This window comes from Tinamus guttatus, unplaced genomic scaffold (assembly GCF_059628265.1).
Source record: "Tinamus guttatus ecotype Peru unplaced genomic scaffold, ASM5962826v1 Tinamus_guttatus_pri_ptg000047l, whole genome shotgun sequence".
Lineage (NCBI taxonomy): Eukaryota > Metazoa > Chordata > Aves > Tinamiformes > Tinamidae > Tinamus > Tinamus guttatus.
The window spans coordinates 1-16,532 of NW_028288581.1; positions in this window are offsets into that span (position 1 = coordinate 1).

A 16,532-nucleotide genomic window follows, 5' to 3' on the forward strand; every position below is an offset into this window, starting at 1 on the left:
ACAATCTGTAGAAGTAGAGTTATTAAAAACATAAATGGTAAAGCTTTCTCTCAAAGTCTAGGTTATATAGCTGCAATCTTGAGAAAACTATCTTTTTATCGGTATAAAGGCATCTTTTCAGACTCTCCATTCTTTCCTGCTAGGGTGATGGAGCATTGGAACAGGCTGCCCAGAGAAACTGTGGAGTCTCCTTCTCAGGAGATCTTCAAAACCTGCCTGGATGCCATCCTGTGCAACATGCTTTAGGTCTCCCTGTTTCAGCAAGGAGTTTGGACTAGATGATCTCTAGAAGTCCCTTCCATCTTCATTCATTCTGTGATTCTGTGATTCATATTGTGATATCCTGTTTCAAGATGGTTGAAAGAAGCTAATCGTACATTAATGCATAAGCCACGTGAAAAATACTATTATTTTTACCCCATTAGTTTATTACTTAAGAAGAAGAGGCTAATCCTTTTTCAAAATGTATCACATTTCTTTTACACTATGTTTGCTCTATATTCTACCTTGAATGAAATTTTAAATTTTGGGGTGATTGTGAAAATATATGTGTTTCATTACACTTTACCTTTTCTGACATAATATATTTATATTTTTTTTCTTTAGTAAGGGGGTCTACTATAAATTGAAGATGACAACATTATAGTTCATTTTAAAATTTCACTTTCAGTAAAAACAGAGAAGCAAATAAATTTCAATGTGATTATCTTCTTGCTAGTAGTAAGCTCACATTGAATAATACTGTCTCTGTGGGCAATTTTAACAAAAGTGTTTATACCAGCCAAACTTTTTCTCCAAAACTTTGGAGACCCTATGAAACCCTAGATAGCTACATTGCAAGCAGTGAAGTATATTTTATATACCTTGCAAATGTTGAGAGGCCAAAGGAAAAAAGGAGGAAGGAAGCCCAAGGCTAGGTCTGGAAAACAAATCTTCCTAATAAAAAGGATGAATTTACTTTTAGCATGACTTAAAATAAGTTAGTACCCAGATTTTAGGTTAGTCTGATATCTTCTTTTTTATCTGAGACTGCTTCTGGGTTCTGATTATCTTCTAAAGAAATCTAGCATCTCCTTTTCCTAGTTTGTTTACTTTATGCCCTTCAGGGATGTTTCCTTTGATTAAAGAAACAAATCTCTGCCAGGTTCTTCTAACCAGCTCCTAAAAGAGTAATGCCTCTGCTTTAGTTTTCCTGCCAAAAGAGTAGCAGAGAAAAAAGCACAAGCTGCTAATCAAAGTTTTAGAATTCACCTTCAAGGTGACTATGCCAGAGTAGTTTTAAGGTCACTGTGACTGAATCAATTGATGGATGAGAAGAAATAAAGCAGATAAGCATTAGTTTCGAATATCAGAATGACTCAAAATGTCCACACTTTAATTACTTTTGTCAAAACACATATTTTAGAAGCAATCAGTTAACAGCAGTATTGCGAAATGTCATGAAAAATTGAAAAGTCAATTTTTTTTTTCTTAAATGATACAGAACTATTACATTTTTTGAGTGCTATATTTTTAAGGTGGTTGCTGAAAGTTTATGCTAGCAGTTCCTGAGTAAGATTTAACGTTGCTCTGCTTTATTAAACATTTATGTTCAGATGATTTATATTTATGTTCAAAATATTGATAACTAGATTAACTTAAACAAATAAATAAAGTGGAACTAAAAGTTAGTGGTAAAAATCTTACTAATACTGAAATGTGAAGTTTGGTCTAACAGAATAATATAATTTAATGTTTGTAGTGTTACAATTATTGAATACAGTTCAATTAAATAAAATGTCATTGCATAATTATTGTGGGGTTAGGCTGAAATCTGGTATCAATGAATTTAATAGTTTCTAAATTGGAACACTGTAGGAGAACTGGGAGCAGGGCAGGAAAAGGGAGCAGAAATCAACAACTACATTTTTTTTTTAAATTATTTTTTCATAGAATAAAGTAAGTAGGGGTAATGATTTAATTTGAGCTGTTCATCTAGACTTCTTCTGTCATCAGTGGAGGGAAAGAGGCATTTCCAGGTGAATGATTGATCCCTTCCAATGAATGATAAGTGTCTAAGATGAATTTGTGTTGGGAAGTAATCTTTCCATTGGCAAAAGAATCCTTGATTACTGGCTTGTATCTGATGCCTTATTTTTAGCAGACACGGGCGACATAAGTGCCACTCCCAGTGATATCTCCATATCTTATATTTATCTGAGAAGAAGTATTTCAAAGCTTTAAGAAAGATCAGAGAGTAAAACAAAACAAAACTATTAATAAAAAAAGTATTGCATTTATTTTATTATTGATATTACTAAGAATGATGAAATTATTGCTGACTGGTGATCAGTGGCATGCTTGCTGACTTTTAGAGTAGTTTATGCTCTAAATAAGTCAGAGGAGTATTGTAAAGACAGAATAAAATAGATAATCTTTTGACATTTTGTGCACCTCATTGTCCAGACCATACTCTTAAAAGGTGCATTAAGTATAAGAATCTAATCTGAGTTACGTCAGAAGGTCACATGAAGTTAGTAGATTTAAATATGTATAAACTATCTCTTTGAGTATTTCTTTGCAGAAAGTGTACAACATTTATTTTGTATGTACAGTGATTTTCTTTAAAATAATCTCTGTAAGATACATGCTGCTGAATGACTATCTCAGTTTTAGCATGAAATACTTGAGTTACTGAAGTTTCAGTATTTATGCAAAGAAAGTCATTAACACATTGAAATGAAAGGAAGAAGTTATTGTTGATTGATATTTACTTTTTTGAGGGTAGAATTTGTTGATATGAAATTTTAGAAGATTTGGAGTAGAAAATAACTAAGAATACAAATCATGAGACAACAGAATATCTGAAGATTTTTTTTTGCTTTTCTTGATATTATACATAGAAAATGAAATATATGCATCTCTTATTCCATCAAAAATAAATATTTCATAATTCAAATTAAGTTTAACTAAAATAAGTTTTTTTTTTTTTTCTTATATGCAGCGTTCCATTTTCTCAGAATTAATGCCTGGACAGAAGCAGGGATTGGCAACTCGCTAGTTCTCAGATTTCTAGCATGGTCTTCATTTGCTATGTTACTAAGAATTCCTTGTGTAAATATCTATACCAGAGCTAGTCATCTGAATCTCTGCTTTAATCAGCGGAAATGCAAACGCATTTTCAGGGCACAGTTCTTGTGGTGTATTTTAAATAAGTACTTTTTACTGAGATGAGTAAGGCTCTTGAAGTAGCCTTTTTCTCCAATTATTGTAAGGAGTCTGGATGACTAGTTCTTGTAAGTGAACCAATATGCCTACATTTTAAGTATGTAAAGTTTGAGGAGATAACCACATATTTAATGAATCAAATATTTAAAAATCTAATCATTAGGAGGCTTGAAAAAAAGAAAATTACCTTATGCAGTGTCATGGACATCAAGGTAAATTTTATGTGGCCTATAGTGTTCTATAGTTTATCATGAACTGCAGTAACTTCCAGGTAGATCATAAGAAATATTATAAATAGAAATAAATAATGTTCCTCCGAGAGGATTTACTCTTACAGAAGAATTCTTAAAAAGTTATTAGTTCCAAATCTAAATTGAGAAAAAAAAAAGCATATGGTATCTGATAGGAGACTTTCATAAAGATCCAAAGAAGAGGGAAACATAAGAATATAGCTCTTTATTTACTCTGTGCTCTTTCAACTACTAAGAATGTATTTTTACTTTAGAATCCACAGAAAGTACAACTCTTGTTGACATTATACTGGAGGTGAGGTATTTCCTGTCTTTTTTTGTCATTACTAATGGAAGGCTATTATCTGCTATGTAGCTTTTTAAACTTTTTATGCACATAAATTTGTCAGATACACTGCAGTAAAATACAGTACTTATAATTGATTTAGACTTTCTGAAGATGATGACAAAGATTCCCTTGAGATTCTATTGAGGAATCAAGTACTCATTTGATGTGAAGTAAAATACAGTCACGGATCAGAAGCTAGCTAAGGAGTGGAAAACAAAGAGTAAGAATTAATTATTATTATTCAACAGGGTGAAGGTTAACATATCAGGAGCTCTTAAACAGTATGGGTAAGGAATTTTAATGATCCTCTAAAAACATTTGGCAGGTAGGTAACAAAATTACTTACGAATGTTGAACACAATATCTGGCTAGCATAACTGTCTTGGTAGAAAACATGGATATTTTGAAACTTAAGACCCTAATGTTGGGATCAATATAATTAGTCCAGGAAAAGTAGGGAGAATTCTACTAACATAAATATGCCTTTTACAAGTACAATATGTTTTGCATTGCAAACAAAGACATTTTCCCTCTCCTTCCCCGCAAAAAAAAAAGCAAGCAAATAAGCAAACAAACAAAATACCCAACACTTTTCTCAGCATATTTAAAGCAGAATATCTCCAAGCTAAGTGAATTATGCCTGTTTTACTCAATTCTTAAAAGGATTAACTGCTTAAGAACAGACAAGTCTTCATATGTCTCGTAGGGCAGACTGAAAAACTTGAAAGGGAGAGTCATAGTCTTCATAAGACAAGCTTCAGTAGGATCTCAGGGAAGATAACTTTGCTTGAGCTCTTCAGTGATTTTCTAAATGGACAGCCCATGAGATATCTCTATGCAGATAAAAGGTGTCCAAAAAGTAGGATTATGCTGTACTTCTGACTTGTCTAGAGATTGCTCTTTCAAAACACAGACAACATCCTCTATATTTTTAAACAGTCAAAATATAATGTTTTTATATATATACTTATATGTGATTATATTTTTTTTTATTCAGCACAAAATGTTTTAAAATTCTTGTTGCATTTACTGTTGCAGTTTCAATAAGTAACTTGTGCTTTTCACTGCTATACAATATCATGTAGTCTAAGCAAGTGCCTGTTAATATTCAGAAGACAGGATGTGAATGTTTCTTTGAATTGCATCCGGCAGGCCTACATGAGGCTTCAGAGACAATCTATCTACAGACCAAGTTAAAAAGAAATATCCTCTCAAATATGTTGCATTATAAACCTTGTTGCAGCTAGGGGATTATCAAAGACAAGATACTATTCTATATAGCCTATCCAAATTTACAAGTATCCTTCCTAGTAACCAGGTTATGTCATTTGCATTTCTTTTTAAGAGAAGGATATAGGCTGGACTAGGATAGATTTAATTTATTTACAGTTAATGATTAACACCTCAAAGCCATCTTCAGTGGAAGATAAGAAGTGAGAGAATAGAAGCAAAAGAATATAGACCAAGACCAATGGCCAAAGATACTGAAAAAGTGATGTATATTCATAATTCTATGCACATGCATAGATACAATAATACATGCCAGAGTATCTTTAAACAGAGGCACTGCCACGTATTGAAATAAAGTTCCAGTTAAAAAATAAAATAGTATTAATCACCGTGGAAGGATAGCAAACAGATTTTTTTAAGTGTGAAATAAAAGTAGTTTCTCCGATATGCAATTAATATATAAGCAGCTGCTTAAACTTTATTAAAATGTGGTTAATATGAATTACCTCCTAGACTGAACTAATCCACAATTGTCCATGCTATATATTATCATGGTCCTTAATATGATGCTTAGAAGATAGAATCTGACTCGTGTTTTCTATTTGACTGATGTTTTTCTTCACAACCTTCTGCAAACACTTAAGAAAGAAACGCCTGCCTGGAGAACTTCATACTTTTCACTCATTCTAACATTTTAAAATATATTTAGAAGAACTCTCTTCTGCCTTATACATACAAAAGATGTTTTCCTTTCAGAGCATTTCTACCATGTCACTTTAAGACTAACAGTCTCAAAGTGGTATACCCTGCAGTTAAATATATTATCATTTCTAATTGCATTGTAAAGTGAAATTTTAAATGAGGAGCACAAAAATTACATGGGAGGAGTCCAGAAATATTATGAATCAGTCATTCCCTCATACGTATATACAAATATATATATGTGTGTGTATATGTATATGTATATGCCTTTGTGTATATATACAAGAAGTTTAAAGTGAAAAGACATAATTTATAAATATTACCCAGGAAGAAATCATGCTGGGATCTGAAAACCAATTAATTTGTACTGTACTGATTATGCTTCACAACAGCAAAAGAAATTTGTTCACTTAACAGGTGCCATTTTAACACTGATACTTTTCCAATTTAGAATATCCTTTCAGAGGTTACCTCTGCACATTTACAAACATCCAACATGTAGTTACACAAGTGCAGTTTTATAATTGGAAATCGTTTTCTCACACTCCAAAGTTGCTGTAATATTCTGTTAATTGATTCTATTTGTTAAAGCATCTGTAATGAAGAATACTGTATTTCCGTCCAATAAACCGGATTCATTAGTGTGTTGTTAAACACTGTGGTTTTGAAGAATGGATAAGAAGCTGCCAGCACAAAGTACTTTCTCAGTTCTTTGCTTCATTAAGCAGTCTGAAGGACTTCTCCAAAGGGCACAGTCTTGAATGCTTAGGTTATCTCTACTAAACCTTTGCATTGAAGAACCCACTTCACTGAGAGAGACCCCTCCGTGCCTGTATGTGAATGATAAAAAAGAACAAAGGGTTCAGCTCATTCAAATACTAGGCATTCATTGAATCCTCGCTCTGTATGGAGGCAGAGTTTAGGATGCTTGAAGCACAACAGAGCAGTGAGGAAATAATTTACTCTAGTGTTACAAAGTTGGGGAGTGAAAGCTCTTCCAAATGAGGGAGGATTGCTTTGAAAGCAGATGAATCAAGTTAATTAGTAGTGTATATGTCACAGATCATGAAATAGGCCTTCAGGATTTAACAGTATCAGCTTAATACTTATAAACATGCAGTGTATTTTACATTTGCCTCTATTATAATACTTTTTAATGAAATGAAATGAAATGAAATGAAATGAAATGAAACGAAATGAAATGAAATGAAATAAGTGATTGAATGACAGCATAATAACCTTTAGGAGCAAATCCCTATACAGAAGACTTTTACTTTATTAAGATTTTTTTTTTTCAAAATGATGTCAAGCTTTCTGCAACTAGCAAAAGCAAGATAAGCAAAAGTACACAATCAGTCTTTACAAATAATATGCTTGACAAGTTCATCAGCAAGGTAATGCAGCTAATAAAGCCCTTTGATCTTGTCAGCAGACACTATGGATGTGATTAGAGCTGAATTTCCTGGAGCCTACTTGTCCTCACACTCCAAAATATGCAATTCAAAGAAAAAAATATAGCAGGCATTCAATTCCAATTAATGAAAATGAAATTATTTTAAAGATAACAAATGAAATCAGTGAAAATTAAATTTAAAAATAATGCTGATATGTTTTCAGTCAATTGAAAAAAATTCTCATAAGGGACACTTTCACTGTTCATAAATATTATGAATATAGGAATTTTCGATGAATCTGACTTATTAAACAGCATTTACTGATTATACTCCTTATCTGTTTTCCTATGCAAATGAGATTTATTCGCTTGTTGAAGTGTATTCATGTGAGAGTTTCCTGTCCCATACCCCAAGAGCTTTTAAAGTCAACTTTCTTCAATTAAATTTAACCAAGCAGTAGAAGCCTCAAACAAGTTTATTCTATTGAGTTGTTTGCAACTAGGCAGATTAGTAGTGCTGCAGGAATCTCAGCTCAGGGAAAAGCAGCAATGTAAGTACATATATTATTGGATATTAGTGTAAATTGGATGAAAAGGAGGAGGGGAGCCCTTATGAACAAACATTGAACATTGATTTTCCTCAATACATCTCACAACAGTTTAGTAGGAAAGAGTCTTCATCACTATTTAAAAAGGGTGACATTTTGGAGGAACAATAGTATTTTAGATAAAACTATATGTTGTTCATAAAAGAATATGTTGTCAGGAAAGTTGTCACTTGCTCGCTTGTTCACAGAATACAAACAAAAATCACTATCATATATTTTTGGTCATGATTTCAAAAATTAATTTACAATCACATTTACTAGACCTGTCTCTAATTAGTACCCGGAAACTAATTCTATCAACTTCTAATATCTCCCACAACTTAGAGAATACCCTGTTTCATTTAGGGAATGTAAAGTTTGCCTAGGAAGAAAAGCATGCAGGTCATAACTGTCAGCCCAATAAAATAGCTTCAAGAAGACATATAAAACACACAAATTTAGATGAAGATTTTTTAGTTTTAAATTCATATCAAAGAATTGGAATATTCCAAAAAGGAAGAAGTGTCTTATACACTGGATAAAAACATCCAGACATTGCAAATGTCACAGCTTAGGAAATACCTTTAGATATAACCAAAAAGTTGTTAAATATACATGGATTTTTCTACACAGCACAAGACTTAATTAAACAGAAATAATGGATCTATCCATGGTACCAAAACAAACATGGTAAGTAAAAAAAAAAAAAAATTGGCTATTACTTCTCCTGAATCCTACCTGAAATATACATATAAAATGATGAAATATTATTATTTTTTCACTTGCCAGGATGAAATTGGAAATTCTTCTGATAATGACTGAAATAGCATGGAATTAAATCATTCCAAACCATATCTAACATAGCTAAAAATTCATATGTGAGAGGGTAGTTATAGGATCTAGACTTATATAAATGCCACAGAAAATTTTCTCAGCTAGATTTTGTGTGTTTTATAATGTATGCATGTGTTTTTATGTGCTATGTATCTTGAGCAGAATATTGGGTCACAGTTAAGAAATACTTCCCTAAATTACTTTGGCTTTGTTGGACTATTAAAAGAATTTTCACAAAATATTTGACTGAGATGTTGCCCATGAAGTGAAGTATGATGTTTCACAAAATTTCCTTTCTGATATACGATGTTTAGACTCACCACTGAACATTTCTCCCAGCCCCCAAGCATGATTTATACTGTAGTTTTCATCACCATTTTTTAAAATAATGTTTACCATATCTCTAAGGTCTTTCACCTTCTGAATGATCTTTCACAGGTGAATGAGATGACTAATATAACTTACTGTGTCTAGAAAATAATGCTGCAATAAATTACAGGCCTTACAGCACATTCTGTAAAGAAAAAATAAGTTTATAGAGGGGCTAGTATTGAAATGCTCATCAGCAGGAAAGGGGATGTAGCGAACTAGATCCTGCCTTCTCACTCTGTTTTAAAATTGATCCAGTTTAGGAATAAGCCAATGTTTGACCAGAAGGCCGTTGGACACTGTCTTCTAATGAAGTGTATTGAACTGAATACTGCATAATAGGCATGTGGGTGCATGTATATGTATTCATTTATGTGTATGGGTCTAGAATCATATTGAGCTTGTATGTTGGTATCTGGATTTACTCCTAAGAAACAAAGACAATTTAAGATCAATGAGCTTAGTTCCTCATGCTAAAATAATAAAAATAATTAAAAAAAACCTGATGATATACAAAATTTTCTTTATGGTTTTAATGTGGGCATATAATTTATTCACATAAATAAATTATTAGATTCATTATGTTTGTAGCATGAGGTTCTTCTGCAAAGATCCTTTTGTCAAATTTTTATCTTCTTTTCTTAAATACACGCTAACTTTCACTGAACAGAAAGATCTCTGAAGCAAAGTATATTTGGCATTATCTTTTCATGCAAACTTTGATTGCAAACCTTCCATTGCTCCTTATGAATTGTTACAATAATACTGATAAGGAGTTTTCCTGAACCTGATAAGTCGTTTCAAGAAAGCAAGCAGTGCCTTTTTGCTATATGTAATAATTTGAATGATTAACCATCTAAATCAAATTTACTGCAGAGAATTCAGTACTAGAAGGCCATACAGGAGTTCTAATCAATGTGGGTAGCAACAAATATGTATTTGTTTTATGTATTTATAAAATAATTGAGCGTACAATATTCACATCTGTCCTAAGTGGGGTGTGGGATTTTCTTCTACTTTAAATTGTTCTTTGCATTCCTGATCATATTCTAATGTCAGCACTGGAGTATAGGGTCAACCAGATAAGACTACAGACCCCACTGAAAATTAACTCTGCCATATTTATCTGTCTACATCTCTCAATATGTTTGTACATTCATTGAAATTTTCATCTGGATCAGATCCCTGTTCAGCTGACAGTATAGTTACATGAGAGCTAGCACAAGTGTAAGGAATGAGCTGGGAAGACATAACCATGGGGAGTAAAGTGAGACTGCTTACTCTTAACTTGACTTTAGTCAACCGTGAAATTATACCTCCCTTGCAGGACTTCACTGGCTAAGGGGTGTTTGTTGTGAGAGAAAATGTTCGTTTCCACAAATGCACCTAAAAGACAGGTATTGCAAAATGTGTGATATTTACATTTTGATCTTCACTCATATTTTAAAAGAAAGTCTGTAGCTTTCTCTCTCTCTCTCTCTTTTTTTTTTTTTTTTTTTAATTTTGACTGGATATGTGAATTAAGTGTTAGGCAATTTCATTATCAAGAACATAAGTATAGCTTGGCTACTTGCAAGACCTGTTGACCTCAAAGGAATATTACATAGGGAATGGTTTCTGAATTCTTGCAATCAATACTACGTAACTGAGTATGGTAGTGAAAGTTATCTGACCCATGCAAAAATAATATGATATCCAGAGTATTAAGTAGGCCAGATAATAGTTGAATTTTTAAAGATGTGTGATTGATCAGTCAAGAAAGCACATATTATAGAGCCTTAGAAATCCTTCCTCCATTGGGGAAAAAAAAGGCGGGGGGACAGGGAGCAGTAAGGGCAATTGATGCAGTTTCGTTAGTTGAAGCTGTCATCGAGGTCACTGGAAAATCATGGGCAGTATAAAAATATTGATTCTGTGCATTTAACATCACTCAATTTTTGTCACCTGGCAATAATATTGTCAGTTTAGAAGTGTTATGGAGAACAGACAGCAGTTTGGAAAAATGCTCAGCTTCAGAAGATAAAGAGAAACCACAAGAGAGAGAAAAGAGAAAGATGGTCTTAGCAAAGAGCAAGGAAAGGAAAGGAGGGAAACTTTAGAAGAAGAAAAAGAAAAACAGATAAAAAGTAAAAGAGAAGCATGGAACTTAAAAAAGGGAAACTAAAAGAGAAATCTCTCTATGGCATGTAATAACTATCTACACGTCTAAATGGAGGCATGCTTGCTACTTCCTTTGCGTGCATATATTTGCCGTTTTAGATTATTTTGTGTAAACTTTTCACCCCAGAAACCTCCATGTGGCCTGATTGCCTTAGAAAAGAAATCCAAAGTGATTTGGTGGGAAGAAAGCTTTAGCATCTGCAGGCATATCACAGTGAACATACCTAGTCACTCCAGCACACAGTTATCTTCCTCCTGTTACCTGAGTGACAATGGCCACTTTTACAAGAGTGTCCACAAGGTAAACTTCAAATTTCAAGATTTAAAGTGCTCATGAGAGGCTTAGACCTTTATACATTAATAAAATGGGTGGAAAAATATCAAAAGAACTTGAATTCTTTTGAGATTCTGCTGGTGTCTTTTTTTTTTTATCCTCTTTGGCTAAAAACACAGTGTGAATTTGCTTTGTGGCTGTGTTCTCATTTAAACTTTTGGTATGCATTCAAGGTTGGAATGACATAAACTTCTGAGAAATCCTTTAAACCATACAATGTCAATGTTCTTATCAAACTTATGTACTTCATAAAAGACCAATTTTACAGACCAATTCAAAGAACTTCAGTTTCCGGACTAGGTCTCATCTCTGAGCTTTAGCAATCTAAGAGCTAGCCTCTGATGCTGAGATATATAGGTTTCCACCTAGCCACTAGAGAACAACAACAAAAAATGCTTCCAGAGAGTAATTCATCCAACTCAATCTGGCATTAAATTAATCACATTATGGAGGGACTTGCTTGCCTTTCACTGCTGTGGAAAGTAGATGCCAATAGTTTATGGCCAGCTAATGTTAGTTGAAGTGAAGCCCATCTCTAAAACCTGGCTCAAAGAATTGCAGATCAAAATTCACACCTCAGATTCTGTAAAACCTGATTCAGCCTATCTACCCAATTCCTGCCTAATTCCTTTGTATATTAAAATGCCCAAGGCGAGGAACTGTATCTGCACATATCACTCTTGCCTAAGACAAACAGGAATTCAGAAACAATATATACTTCTACTTAAATGTCCTCAGGGGCTTGTCTAGACTTCTTTGACTACTGTACTGTAATACTTGAATTCCTCATATATTGGCATGTGTCTGAGGGATTGCTACAATATTTTAAAACACTACTAGAAAAAAAAATATATCTTTCCTGAATTATCATGAAATATCAGGGGGTGACAATAGTCTCCAGGAATGGAGAAAGAAACTGAGGGTTCAATCCTGATTCTCCCATGCTTCAGGAAAGTGCCTTAACAGTCAGGCTCCAAATTAAGGCTGGCAGAGGGACAAGGATACTTCCATCCATCAGGAAAATGTCGGACTATGAAGCAAAGAAAGGGAGCTTATTTCTTTCTTCTTATCTCCTTTTTATACTTTCTACCATTATCATTAGCCATACAAAGAATTCATTCACTAGCAGTAGCTTAAGCAATTTGTAAAAAGTAACAAGGTGATGATCTGATTAACATCTCTTGGACACCTTTAACCTTATTTCTAAAATGGGATGTGGGATAATTGGTGTATGGTTTCTTGTTCAATGGACAACTGTAAAGTGCAGAGAAAATACATGTGTATTCTTTTGATCCCAAACAAATAAGTCTCTTTGGTCTCTTGTTGATTGGAGTGATGAGGTGTTCTTTATTCTTATTTTACTTGCCAAAATGTTGACAGATTGAATCAGTTAATCCTTATTCAAACAAGGCTTCCTGTAGGCAAAGCTTTGTTATAGGCTTCCTTTTTGGGAATGGCAATCAACACACTCTTATCACTATTTTACCTAGTAATAAAAACAGTGAAACAAAAGGTAAACTGTACAAACATACATAGAAACAGAAGCAAAACAAACAGGCTGCTTTCAGATTGCTAAAAAATAAAACCTGTAATCTAGCTGGTCAAACCTGGGTGCAAGAGATGCTAGCAAAGAAGCAAAAGTGAGTCAGCCCAGTTGCACCAAACAACATACTGAAGGTCAGTTTTCCTCCCATGGAGTCCTAGCAACCCAGACTTGTAAAAACACTTCTCCCCAGGATGTGTAGTGGTGGCGGTAATTGTCGGGACATCAGACTGAATTCCTCATGGCACTGAAAGGCAGTCTTAGAGCTATTGCTCTGTTTACTCTCTGGGCTGCAGGGTTAATGATAGAGACAGCTGAACAATTGGGAGGGAATTGAACTACCCTGTACTGAGAGGGCTTTCTCAAATGCCAAGAGGGTAGATGATCCTGCTATGCTTTCATTCTTTTCATTTTCTGTCCTCCCAAAATGATTTTTTTCCCTGAAAAATGAAAACCTCTCAATGAATCTTAGGCTTGCAGTAGTTTAAAATTGTGCGTCTTCCTTATTTGTTCTTGGAGGATGGTTTTTGAAGTTCCATTCCCATATGATTTTTGATATGGTATTAATATTTGCTGTTAAAAAAGCTTGCATACCAACTTTTCTCAAATTATTTTAAGAAAAGAACGTTATGACATTAAAGAAAGGACATTAGAATTGTAGTTTAGGACAAAACACTTTTGACTTATGAACATAATCAGATCAGGTCATTTTTTGCTTTTCCTTTTTACATTAATAGCAGAAGACACTCACAGATACAGAAAGTCTATGAAGAAAAATAAAAAGCTAAAAAAAAAAAAAAAATCAGGGTTCACAGAAGGCACCCTCCTACAGAACAGTCTTCCTAACTCCTAGTTACATTTCATGGCCCAAAGGACATGATATGCTAGAGAAGAGAGCAAAAATACACTCTACACAATTATTTCCAGGCAGAGATTTTGTGCATATGGATACCTTCAGGGAAAAAATGTGTACAGTATAATTTTACATTATTACATATTTTCCTCCTACTGGACGAGGATCTTCACTGTCTCAGACAGTGTTTCAAAAATACTTCCATCTTTTTCCAAGAAGGCAGGGAAGATCCCAGAAGTAAATTTAATGGATTTATTCACATATTGTAATGGCTTGTAACGGCTTGTAACAGCTAGTAATATCCTTCCGTGACCCTGAATCTGTAAAAGAAGTATAGTGTATCACGTACACTATACAACCTAACATAAACAAGGATCAAGAAAAAATAGGAGCAGATAATAAATATGCAGGAAATCAAACATATATATTCATATGAAGCTGAAAAAAAAAGGCAATAACTTGCTTCCTGGGAACCAGTACCAGTACAAGCTGACCTCATTTAAATTTGAAAAAAAAATATATTATTTCTTAGTTAGGAGCCTTTGACAGAGGCTTGTGTAGAAAATTAATGGCAATATATTAGATAACTTGTGCTGCTTTCCTGTTGAGGATTTTGTTTCTCTTGACTTTATTAAGGGCAGGTAGTGTTGTATTGTCATCATCGATCTCAATTCCTCTGCTCTAAAAAAGTTTTGTGGGAAACTGATATATAACTCAGTAGAGTGACAAACTTGTGTTTTGAATAATTTTACACTAGATAGCCAAGATTTTCAAAAACAGCTAGTGATTTGGGGATTTAATATTATGACTGCAGACATAGACATAGGACAATTTAAGGGACTAACTTTTCAACAGACAGATATAATTCATCCTTAACTAAGATACAAGGCTTAAAACAGGTCAGATAGATAATCATTAAAAATTCTGCCTTTTTTCCCAATAAAAAAAAAGAACATTGGATGTAGATTTCTACAGCTGTATTTCATCTCACTTACCTAGACAGAGTTTGTATGAGGAGAAAATATATTCGATGGCAACATCACAGCCTTTTTTTTTCTTTGAATGAATGAATATATAGGAAAAATTGCAAGTATATGATTTTTATGTGGACAAATTAAATCTCCCACAAGTTTACAGTTCTTTTGATAAAACAAAAAAAACAATATGAGAACAAAAGTTCCGGCTCATTTGAAAATGATCTCTTGTAAATTTGGCATAAGTCCGTGTTTCACATTAGCATTTCTTGATAAACATCTTTTAATACGATAACAGGAGGCTGAGGTTTTGGGGTGGGAAAATATTTCTCTTCTTTAACTCTAATAATGTGAGTTTTTTTTGAGTTTCTCAAAGCTAACATGGAAGAGCAGATGCATCACCTTGCATGGACCGCTTAATGCAGGCAATATTCTAAGCAGCACTCTGGGGAAAGGTTTCAGAAGTGCATTTAATTGCATTTTCCACTTCTTGTAACAGCAGGGGATTAAATTGAGACAAAATGTAATGGAACCAGCTCTTTCCTATCTGCTTAAAGAAAGACAGGAAACTAACTGAAAATTGTGTTTATTAACTTGCTAGGAAATAAAAAGTCTATCCAAAATTAATGAATTTATAAGCCTATTACTTCTCATGACTAATGGAGAATTCTTCATTTGGAATCTAAATGAGTGTTAGGAAAAGTTGAGAAAGTAGGCGTGGTACCTACTGCATTTATTTACAACTGTTTACTTCTCATAACCTGATTAAGTTAACTAAGGACAGCACAGCATCTATCTGAAACTTCAGAAACAATGCTCAATTGGATATTATTCATTACTCAAGGATGTAACAGGTGGTATGTGTTACTCAGTATACACATTTGAACAGCTTCTACACTGTTTTAAAATATTTAGCAATAACACATTTTGCCCAGTATCTTTATTCTTCCTAAAATGCAAATTCACTTTCTGGAAGCTTTTTTTCCTACAAATTATAGTACCACACAATCTGTAATTATATTACTGTTTTCTTTCCTTTCTTTCTTTTTTTTTTCTCCTGGAAAAATTTGTTTGGGAGGATAAAAAGTAAGGAAATATATGACTCTTCAGGCAAACAGTGACAGTCACTGAATCCCCATTTGCAATGTTGGTCTGTGGATACCCCTGTATTTCACAGTAACAGAAATTAACTCTTAGGCAGTAACACTCTCCAACAGCAAAGAAACAACCTTCAAGAAACAGGTGTTAATATTGTAAATACTCATACTTGATATTATCTTTTAGCATTTCAAGGACTAATTTGTTTAAACTCTCTGTTTTCCACACACTGTTCCTGGGGGTAACACTTGTCTTCCTGACTCACCAGATCGGTCAGAGAGAAGGGTAACAGTCAATGGTATAGACATTTTTTGAGTTACTGGAAATATTCTTAAGCATAAAGTGTCACATGGTCTTGAGACCTCTACTACCCCTATATGAATATATGGATATAAATGAATGTAAATATGGATATCCTGAAACGGAACAAAATTCCACCCAGTTCAGAATCTGGTCTCTGGCTGTTGCCAGCAGCAGAAATGTGGGAAGAATAAGGTAATTATGTGGTAATGCTTCCTGTGTATAATTTTTCCATTTCTTTTCATTCTAAAAGAATGTTCAAGACAAGGGGGAGTTGGACCTGACAGATATTGAAAGACATTTCTTCCTGAAATTCACACTCACTGTTTTTGAGTGCAACGTGCAACATGGGGCACCTTCACTTCCTGC